General features: G+C 35.8%; 1 pseudogene; it reads left to right on the forward strand.

Moving 5' to 3' along the window:
* The first annotated feature begins 5047 nt into the window (after positions 1-5047).
* LOC102521217 lies at positions 5048-7130 on the forward strand (annotated as a pseudogene).
* Positions 7131-11780: the final 4650 nt, after the last annotated feature.

Here is an 11780-nt window from a genome sequence, read left to right on the forward strand (position 1 = left end):
TCCAATAACACATAAAAAAGATTATACATCATGATCAAGTGGGGTTCATTGCAGGGATACAAGGGTGGTTCAACATATGCAAATCAATCAATGTAATATATCACATCAACAAGAGAAAGGACAAAAACCACATGATCATCTCAATTGATGCAGAAAAAGCATTTGATAAAATTCAACACCCATTTAAGATAAAAACTCTTACCAAAGTGCAAATAGAGGTAACATATCTCAACATAATAAAAGCTATATAGGACAACCTTAGAGCCAGCATAGTACTCAATGGTGAAAAACTCAAAAGATTCTTACTAAAATCTGGGACAAGACGAGGCTGCCCACTGTCACCACTCCTATTCAACATAGTCTTGGAAGTCCTAGCCACAGCAATCAGACAACAGAGAGAAATAAAAGGGATCCAAATTGGAAAAGAAGAGGTGAAAGTGTCACTATATGCCAATGACATGATACTATATGTAGAAAACCCTAAAAGGTCCACACAAAAACTACTAGAGCTGATTGAAGAATTCAGCAAGGTAGCAGGTTACAAGATTGACTTTCAAAAATCAGTTGCATTTCCTTACACTAATGATGAATCAACATAAAATGAAAGTAAAGAAACAATCCCCTTTAAAATAGCACCCAAAGTAATAAAATACCTAGGAATAAATCTAACCAAGGAGGTGAAAAAATTATACACAGAAAACTATAAACCATTGATGAGGTAAATTAAAGAAGACTTTAAAAAATGGAAAGATATCCCATGCTCTTGGATTGGAAGAATCAAGATTGTTAAAAACAGTCACTCTGCCCAAGGCAATCTACAGATTTAATACAATCCCTATCAAATTACTCAGGACATATTTCACAGAACTAGAACAAATCATAATAAAATTTATATGGAACCATCAAAGACCTAGAATTGCCAAAGCATTTCTGAAGAGAAAGAAAAAGGCTGGAGGAATAACTCTCCCAAACTTCAGACAATAATATAGAGCTACAGTCATCAAGACAGCATGGTATTGGTACAGAAACAGACATATAGAACAATGGAACAGAATAGAGAGCCCAGAAATGAACCTACAAACTTTTGGTCAACTAATCTTCCATAAAGGAGGCAAGAATATACAATGGAATAAAGACAGTCTCTTCAGAAAATGGTGCTGGAAAAACTGACAGCAGCATGTAAATTAGTGAAGCTTGAACACTCCCTTACACTATACACAAAAATTAACTCAAAATGGATCAAAGACTTAAATATAAGACAAGATACAATAAATCTCCTAGAAGAAAATATAGGCAAAACATTATCTTACATACATCTCAAAAATGTTCTCCTAGAACACTCTGCTCAAGCAATAGAAATAAAAGCTAGAATAAAGAAATGGGACCTAATGAAACTTACAAGCTTCTGCACAGCAAAGGAAACCATAAATAAAACAAAAAGAAAACCTATGGAATGGGAGAAAATTTTTGCAAGTGAAACCGACAAAGGCTTGATCTCCAGAATATATAAGCAGCTCATACGACTTAATAAGTAACAACCAAACAACCCAATCCAAAAATGGGCAAAAGACCTAAACAAGCAATTCTCCAAGGAAGAAATACAAATGATCAATAGGCACACATGAAAAAATGCTCAGTATCACTAATTATCAGAGAAATGCAAATCAAAACTGCAATCAGGTATCACGTCACACCAGCCAGAATGCCCATCATTCAAAAATCCACAAATGACAAATGCTGGAGAGGCTGTGGAGAAAGGGGAACCCTCCTACACTGCTGGTGGGAATGCAGTTTGGTGCAGCCACTGCGGAAAACAGTATGGATATTCCTCAAATGACTAGGAATAGACTTACCTTATGACTCAGGAATCCCGCTTCTGGGCATATATCCAGAAGAACCCTACTTTAGGATGACACCTGCATCCCAATGTTCATAGCAGCACTATTTACAATAGCTAAGACATGGAGACAGCCTAAATATCCATGAATGGATGACGGGATAAAGAAGAACTGGTATATTTACACAATGGAATACTACTCAGCCATAAAAACCGACAACATAACACTATTTGCAGCAACATGGATGCTCCTGGAGAATGTCATTCTAAGTGAAGTAAGCCAGAAAGAGAAAGAAAAATACCATATGAGATCACTCATATGTGGAATATATATATAAAAAAAAGCATAAATACAAAACAGAAATTGACTCATAGACATAGAATAGAGACTTGTGGTTACCAAGGGGGCTGGGGGTGGGAAGAGATAGACTTGGATTTCAAAATTGTAGTATAGATAAACAAGATTATACTGTATAGCACGGGGAATAATATCCAAGTACTTATGGCAGCTCACAGAGAAAGGAATGTGACAATGAATATATATATGTTCATGTACAATTGAAAAACTGTGCTCTACACTGGAATTTGATGCAACATTGTAAAATGATTATAAATCAATAAAAAAATTTAAAAATTATATCACTAATGCTTAACACTTTGCCTGTTATATATATTGCCCTTGAAATTGAGGAAGCAATAAATAAATGAGTCAATGATCAGAGATGAAGAAGACATGGTCCTTGTCTTTAAAGATGTCATGATTTAGTGGGGGAGAAAGATAATTTAATCATTAAAATGCAATGTGAAAAGCCTCATAATAGATATTTGAACAAAACTTCATGGCACAATAAACAGCCACTAAATCTGTCTAGAAATTCTGGGAAAATCTTAGAGGGGAGAGAAATTTTGTGTAATTCCTAAATGATGAATGAGTGTTTTCCAGGCAGAGAAGTGAGAAGACGGAAGATAGTCCAGAGAAGAGATAAAGAAATGAAAAAGCATTTGCCTTAACCTGTGTCCCCCAACCTCAAACAGAGTAGGAAGTTTTTATTTGGTTAGTTTATTTGGGAAATGATCTCAGGGTGTAAGAATAAGGGACAGGGGATGTGACATAGAAAAGAAGGAAGAGTTAATAAAGGATTTACTGGCTATCACTATTGGTAACCAAATGCTTGATCCCATAGTACATCTGAGGATCCTTATGAAATGAGTCTTGTAAAAATTTCCATTCTGGATTCAAAAGTAAGAAGCATTTATCCATTGTTCTGCCTCTCATTTGTCAAGGGTGACTTTATAAGTTAACTCATCCTCATTTCTAGATTACACATCTATGATTACCAAGCAGTTTCCCAAAGCCATCTTGCACTATGTCAAAGAAGCCTTTCAAATGAGAAGTACATGGTATGGGCCAAGGTGTGCACTATCAGGATACACCTGAAAAAAGCTTGTTGAAGCCTGAGTGGAAATGATCACTGCAGCAGAGGCTGAAGGAAGAAATTTGAGAGGATTTGAAGTGGCACACAAGAGGTAACTTAAACAATATGTAAGTGTGGTAATACATGTAATTTGAAGAATTATGAATAATTCCACTTATGTAGAGTTAGCAGTCCCAGGTAATAGCAGGAAATGAAGCTAAAAAGATTGGTTAGAACCAAATTATAAAGAATTTTATATGACATGCTAAGGTGTTTAAAATGTATTCTTGTGGTAAGATCATAAAGAGCTAGATTTTGTGGTTTCAGACTTGGTTTGATCTGTTGACACACAGTAGATAAGAGTTAGAGCATGTCATGTACACTAACTAACAAGAGATTGCATTATAAATCAGGAAACTAACTTTTTCATTTATAATGAGAAAATACCTTCCAAGAAGGCCTAGATAATTTAATTTCATTTTGAAAAGGCTTCATTAGAAACTATATTACCTTCAAAAGTTTGCTTGCTAACACAGAGTCTGTAAGGGATAAAGGATCCTAAAATGGCTTTATAATCCTATAATAGCCTGATTCACTTATGTTTATTTTTGACACACTTTGTCAGCTGCTCAGGGTACCCTCTTTCTACAAAGATAAACAATTAACTTCAAGATAAAGTTCTCCATTTTTTCTAGAATCTGTGCAGACCACTACTCTTCTTTTAAAAATAACCTTTCTTTAAACAGTTTGGTTACAATCTAACTTAAAAATTACATCACAGTCTTAAGAATTGAGACACAATCAGAAACCATAAAACTCATTCTTAGAGGAAAATATAGGCAGAACACTCTATGATATAAATAATAGAAATATTTTTTGATCTGTCTCCTAAAATGAAATAAAAGCAAAGGTAAACAAACAGGGCCTAATTAAAGTTAACAGATTTTGCACAACAAAGTAAACCATTCACAAGATGAAAAGACAACCTACTGAGTGGGAGAAAATATTTGCAAATGATATTACTGGTAAGGAGTTAGTATCCAAAATATATAAACAGCTCATACAACTCGACATAAAAAAAAAAACAAATATATTTAAAAATGGGAAGAAGACTTGAATAGACATTTTTCCATAGAAGGCTTGCAGATGGCCAACAGGCACATGAAAAGATGCTCATCATCACTAATCATCAGGGGAATGTAAGTCAAAACCACAATGAGATACCACCTCATATCTGTCAGAATGGGTATCATCAAAAACAACACAAATAACAAATGTTGAAGAGGATGGAACTCTTGCATATTGTGGATGGGAATGTAAATTGGTGCAGCCACTGTGGAAATCAGTATGAGGGTTTCTCAAAAAACAAAATAGAACTACCATATGAACCAGAAATTCCCCTCCTGGGTATATCTGAAGAAAATAAAAACACTAATTTGAAAAGATACATGCACCCCAATGTTCATAGCAATTACTTTTTACAATTGCCAAGATATGAAAGCAATGTAAGTGTCCATCAATAGATGAACGGATAAAGAATTTGTGGATTTTAGTGATTTGCAAGAGTGAAAATTGGAAGGCTTTCTATTTAGGAGATAAACATCTGTCCTGATTTAAAGGTGAGATGTGACTGAATTTTGGGAGAATGTAAGGAGACTGACTTCTTATCAGTCAAAAGGCCGATTTAGGGAAGGACTAATTTTGAGGATGCAGTAGTTTTCAGATGTTTCAAGTGTTGTGGACAGAGACTTGTTTGGATTATGTGTTTCTCAGCTAGACTAAATAAATACTAACAATGGATAAGTGCAAACACATTGAGCAGTTGAGGCTTGCTCCAGACCGTTCCATCTTCAACCCTCAGAAATGGCATTGTGTGGACTGTAATACAACTGAATCAATTTGGGCTTGCCTTAGCTGTTCTCATGTGGAAGATATATTGATGAACAAGCACTCAAGCATTTTCAAGAATATTCATCCTGTTGCATTGGAGGTGAATGAGATGTATGTTTTTTGTTACCATTGTGATGATTATTTTCTAATGATAATGTATCTGCAGTAAGTGTAATCAAAAGTCAAAATTATCACTGCACCACTCATAGTTGAAGGGTTTTATGGTCTATGGGTACATGTGATGATTCATATTTCTTACATGATGGCACTCTATCTCTGCTCCAAAATAAGAGGCAAATGTATACTGCTCTGTCACAGGAGAAGGATACTGATGGGTAAAAATCTTTTGAACTTGGTTTGAACAGTCACCTGTTGGAAGAAAAGGGCAAGAAGAACAATTTCAGGAAGGAAAAAAAAAGCAGCAAAAAGAGAAGTGAAGAAAAAATGGCAAGTATTAGAGCATTAAGTTAAAGCAGAATTGAAAAATATGCCTCCTAGAAAGAGTTTACGTTTGCAAGGTGTAGCTCAGTCCACCACAATAGAAATAGTTCCTACTCAAGTACCAGTATAAATCTCAGCACCATCAGCAAAAGATAAAGTAGTATCTACCTCAGAATATGTAAGATTTTAAAAAAAAACCAGTGACTTCTCCATTAAACAAAGGCCAATAGTAACTTCCGGTGTAACAGGATTGAGAAATTTGGGAAATACTATATGAATTCTGTTCTTCAAGTGTTGAGTCATTTACTTATTTTTGACAACTTTTTAAAAAACATGATCTGAGCCAATGGCTGGCTGTGATAGCTAACGATAAAACAAGCTCAACTTATAAGCATCCTCCAGTCACAGATACAGTATATCAAATGAATGAATACCAAGAAAAAGAAACAGGCTCTGTTCACTCCAGACATCCAAGTTTACCATCAGTATGAAGTGGTGGAGCATCAAAGAGTATAAAGATGGAACTTATTTAGCCAAGGGAGCCAAGTTCACAATACATTTTTCTGTCATGAACTGCATACTTTGTTCCAAGTCATGTGGTCTGCAAAGTGGACCTTGGTCTCACCATTTGCTATGCTACACTCAGTATGGAGACTAATTCCTGCTTTTTGTGGTTATGCCCAACAAGATGCTCAGAAATTTCTTTGTGAACTTTTGGATAAAATATAACATGAACTAGAGACAAATGGTAACAGATTACTAGCTCTTATCCCACTTCTCAAAGGAAACTTATCAAATAGGTTCTGAATGTTGTGAATAACATTTTTATGGACAACTTCTTAGTCAAGTTACATGTCTTGCATGTGACAACAAATCAAATACCATAGAACCTTTCTGGGACTTGCCACTAGAATTTCCAGAAAGATACAAATGCAGTGGAAAATGAGTCCCCCTCCTCCCACTTAGAGATATGAATCATCCACAACTTCTGCCCTGGTTGTATAAATTTGTATGTACTCAAGCAATAAAATCATTGTTTAACTAGAAAAAAAATTAAGAATTTCCAGAAAGACACCAATGCAGTGGAAAAGATACTGATTCCCAGCCATGTCTGGTTACTGAAATGTTGGCCAAATTCACAGAAACTGAAGCTTAGGAGGGAAAAAAATCTATGAATGTAACCAGTATAATTCAAAATGTGGAACATTTTCCAGAAAACCAGTTGTACTCACAGAAGCCCCCAATCAGCTTACCGTTTGCTACCTACCTCAGGTTCTCAGACTACATCTCAAACAATTATGGTGGTCAGGATGTAATAACTGAGAAAAGATTAGTTTTCATATTGGCTTTGAAGAAATCTTAAGCATGGAGCCCTATTGCTGCAGGGAGTCCCTGGGAATTCCTCAGACCAGAATGTTTTATCTATGACTTATCTGCAGTAGTAATGCACCATGGGAAAGAATTTGTCTCAGGACACTACACTGCTTGCTGTTATAATTCTAAAGGAGGGTTCTGGGTATAATGCAATGATTCCAAGCTAAACATGTACGCTGGGGATGAAGTATGCAAGGCCCAAGCTTATATCTTGTCTTATACTCAGCAAGTTACTGGGGATGGACGTTCTAAACTCTTGCCTCCATTACTCCTATGTGTAGCTAGCATTCCAATGAAGAAGCTGATCCCACTTTTAATGAAATCCCTAGTTGATCCAAAGACAATGGGGCTTTCTTCTTATAATTTGTGTGTGTGTGTGTGTGTGTGTATATATATATATATCTTTTAAAAAGGTTTGACAACATTTATGAGCTTCATTGTTTTTATTTTTACTTATTAATCAGTGCATATTTTGTTTACACATTTTGTATCTAACTACAACAAATCGCTTTTTTACAGAGACAAAGTTCTTTATATATATATATATATATATATATATATATATATACACACACCAGTGACAGCAAGTAACTAAACTTTTTTCAAGTAGTAGACAGTTTTAAACTTTTAGCATTTACCTCAAACTAGTGTTACCTCTTTTATATTTTGATGTCTTAATTAATTTAGATTATGAATTTGTGCAATCTTCTACTGAAGAAGTTCAGATGGCATCATTTTATACATTCGTATTTATCTTTTGTAGCTGCTTTCTATATAAATTCTTATCAGATGGAAAATTAGAATTTATTCAATAATAGTCGTACCAAAAAAATTAATAAATAAATAAAAAGCATTTCTTTCAGGAATTTTGTATGTTGAAATCATGTTTACCCCCTGAAGGGAGTTAAACTACTACAAAGTAAAATAGCAATGTATCACCTAAATACTCATCAATCACACTCATTAATATTCCTGAGGTTTTCTGTGTTACAGGGCTCAGAATAGACATTACTTTGGTTAATGGAACTTCATTTTTTTCAGAAATGTATTAAGTTTTAGTAATTGTTCTTTATTTGGCATAGTCAAACTGTATACAAATGAAAATGACAGCTTTATAAACAGCATGTTTAAATGACTTCAGTACTATGAACATGAAAATGATGGTTGAGACTTGTAATGATGATTTGTCTGGCAACAAACAGGTTTATCAAGATTCTAATAAAGCAGTCATATATTAAAAAAATTGAATTTAGCAAATAGTATATTATGATATAATACAAGTGCAGCTCAACTTGGATATGCATTTATTTTATATATTTAACATTAGATCTCTTAAAGCCTTGTACCATATCTTATTTTGAGGTTTTTAGTTTAAAGGTATAAAAACTAGTCTTGAAAGAAAAAATTGCATAAGACTGAGAACATACTTTTTCAAAATTGGCAACTGAGCAAAATGTTCAGCATCACATTTTTCTAAATAACTAAAGCCTGGATTAATTATTCTTGCTAGGATTATGCAAATAGTAAGCACCCCTCAGATACTCAAACACTGGGCCCTGAATTTTTAAATTAAAAATTAAATTTGCATATTATTAAAAATATAGTTTGAAGGGGGAGGGTATAGCTAAGTGTTAGAGTGCATGCTTAGCATGCAAGAGGTCCAGGGTTCAATACCTAGTACCTCTGTTTAAATAAATACATAAATAAACCTAATTACCACTCCCCCTCCAAAAATATATAGTTTGAAATATTCTTTGTTCTTCCCTAATAATCTTATTAGATCTATTTAAATTCCTGCTGCACTAACTTAATTTTATTCAGAAAGAGAATCCACTAACCTTTGTAAATGAGCTATATAAGATCTTAGCTCCGTGTTAACTACTGGGAGATCACTTATCTCTTTTTTCTCAAGTGACTTTGCTTGCATATTGAAATCTTAATGAAAGATAATATCCTGTAGAATGCTGTCTTCTGCTAGTGATCACTTATAAGTATAATCTTGAAAAGGACATCTATTAGCAAAATTTCCTTAAATTATACAGAACAAGTTATCTTGGACAGCAGATCATGAAGTGCAATGAGAATTTATCCTGAACAGACAAATCATTCATACCAAAAATACAACATGAATAATAAATGACTAAATTTTAAAGTTATTCACTTATTAAATACTTATGCAAGTTGCTACATCAACTGTTAACATAATCATATTTCATTAAAGATTTATGTGGTCAAGAAAAAAAAGTTGTGGTAACTATACAACAGAATGCTACTCAGCCATAAAAAAGAATGAAATTTTGCCATTTGTAACATCATGAAGAAAATTTAGAGATTATGCTAAGTGAAACAAGTCAAATAGTAAAAGAGAAATACTGTATAATATCACTTATATGTTGAATCTAAAAAATACAACAAATTAGAGAATAAAAAAAAAAAAAACAGGTAGCCAAGATGGTGGAGTAGAAGGACACTCATAGTTCACCCTCTCCCACAAATACACCAAAACTCACATCCTCGGACCCACCCAGCCAACAAGAGCAACTGCTGAACTCTGACAGAATATTGTCCTTTTCAAAAGACAAAGACACCTCGAATCTGCTAGGAGAAAAGGAAAAAAGAAAGCTGAAAAAGCAAAACAGTGCAGACCGGTCCAATGGGGAGGGAGCAGCAAAGGAGGAATAGTACTCATTCACTGAATCTCCCCTTCTCCAGCAGAGATCAGTGGGAAGGAGGGGGAACCTCCAAGGCTCAGATCTGTAGAGAAGCCCTAAACCGACAGAACTAAGTTCAATGGGCACAGACGGTCTCTGCAACTCCCAGCCCTGGAGGCAAAGTGGCAGGTAGGGGATGGGACAGGTAGAGCCGGGCAGAGTACTGGGGTAGCTGCACTGAGGCAACCCCAGGAGACTGCAGGGTGCTGCATGCTGTGGATGAGTGGGTACATAGGGCAAAACAACCTGGGTCCTCCATAAAACAACACGGCTGATGTACCCTGGGGGGAAGGATGCCATACACCCATCTCTGAAAACCCACCGAAGGCTTTTGGGAGAAGAGAGGCGGGGCTCAGTCAAAGCTGCCATAAACTCCAGCGCTTAGCTACCAGGTGGGGGCAGGATCAAAACCTGAATTCATACCTAAGGGCTTAGCAGCCTCAAAGCCCAGACGGAGACTTGTTTACAGCCCAAGGCAGATAGAATCTCTCTGCCCTGGTACCTCAGAGAACTGGGGCTGCCAAGACAAACAAGGAGCTGTTTTAGCATAGAGAAGTTGCAGGGCTGCTCCGCTGTCTTGTCCGAGCCCCCCTATGGAGCACAGACGCAAGGTGGAGCAGACAGCTGCAGAGAGCAGGGGAGCGACCAGCACTGGGAAAGGGCAGGTGGCCACCTTCCTTCCTGACAGGAGTGCAGCACTGCCCACCTAACTTGTGCAAACATAGCAACTGACCATGGCATCAAGAGGGGGAGTGACCTGCCTGACAACGTGTAAGAGCACAGCACCTGACGGCAGTGTTGGGAGGGGGCGCTATTGGCTTGCCAACAGGCACTGGGAGCAGCACAGACAAGGGGAGCCAATGGAGGTCCACTGGAAGCAGCAAGCTGAGTTCACGAAACACGGTGAAGACAGATCCACTTGATAAAATCATTAAGAGAGCACAGTCTCCATGAGAACACATCCCCCACTTTTTTTTAATCTATTCTATTTTTAAATTACCTTTTATTTTTTAATTTTTAAACAATTGTATATGGTTCCAGTTTTAATCCCTTTAAAATTTTTCTTTTAAAATATTTTGATTGTTAATATTTATAAAAACCCACCTCATTTCAATTTTATTTTTTCTTTTGGTTTTGATCTCCTGTTATTCATTATGCACAGGTTTCAAATTTTTTTTTTCTGTTAGATTCTCCTTTTTCAAGGTTTTTAAAAGACATCTAAATCCAATTGCTATTCTGCTTCAACTTGCTCTTCTATTATTGATTATATATTGCTTTCAAAAATTTTTTCTCTATTCTTTTAAAATTCTCACTCTCTTTTTCTTTTGGTTTGATTCCTGCATAAGCTTTAGATAGATAAATACATAAAATCATTAAGGACCACATTAGATAACTGATACTCCATAAGCCACAGTGCCAGAGAGATATAAGCAAGATGAAGGAGCAGAGGAACCAATCTCAATTAAAAAAGCAAGAGAAATCACCTGAAAGAAAGATCAATGAAGCAGACATTGATGGCCTACTAGATCAAGATTTCAAAAAAGGAGTGATCAAAGTACTGAAGGAACAAAAAGACATAGTGTTTAGAGATATAAAATATGTCAAAAATGAAATTGAAGCTTTAAAGAAGAGCCAAGTAGAAATGGTAAACTCATTTGTTGAGATGACAGCTGATCTAAAGACTGTACAAAGCAGACAAGATGATGCAGAGGAAAGAATAAGTGACCTCGAAGACAGGACAACAGAAAGCACCCAATCAGAACACCTGGGAGAAAAACAAACAAAAAACCAATGAAAACAACATAAAGGACCTACGGAATAATATAAAGCATGCCAGTTTATGTATAAAAGAGGTTCCAGAAGGGGAAGAAAGATCAAAGGGAATTGAAAAAGTATTTGAAGAAATCATGACTGAAAATTTCCCAAATTTAAAGAAGGAATCAGGTATCTAAGTATAGGAAGCTCAGAGGTTCCCAAACAGGAAGAACCCAAATAGACCCACACCAAGACATATCATAATCAAGATGGCCAGAGTCAAGGATAAAGAAATGATCCTAAAGGCAGCAAGAGAAAAGCAAAGAGTGAGTTATAAGGGAACGCCCATAAGGATCT

The sequence above is a fragment of the Camelus ferus genome, chromosome X, assembly GCF_009834535.1.
Source record: "Camelus ferus isolate YT-003-E chromosome X, BCGSAC_Cfer_1.0, whole genome shotgun sequence".
Classification (NCBI taxonomy): Eukaryota; Metazoa; Chordata; class Mammalia; order Artiodactyla; family Camelidae; genus Camelus; species Camelus ferus.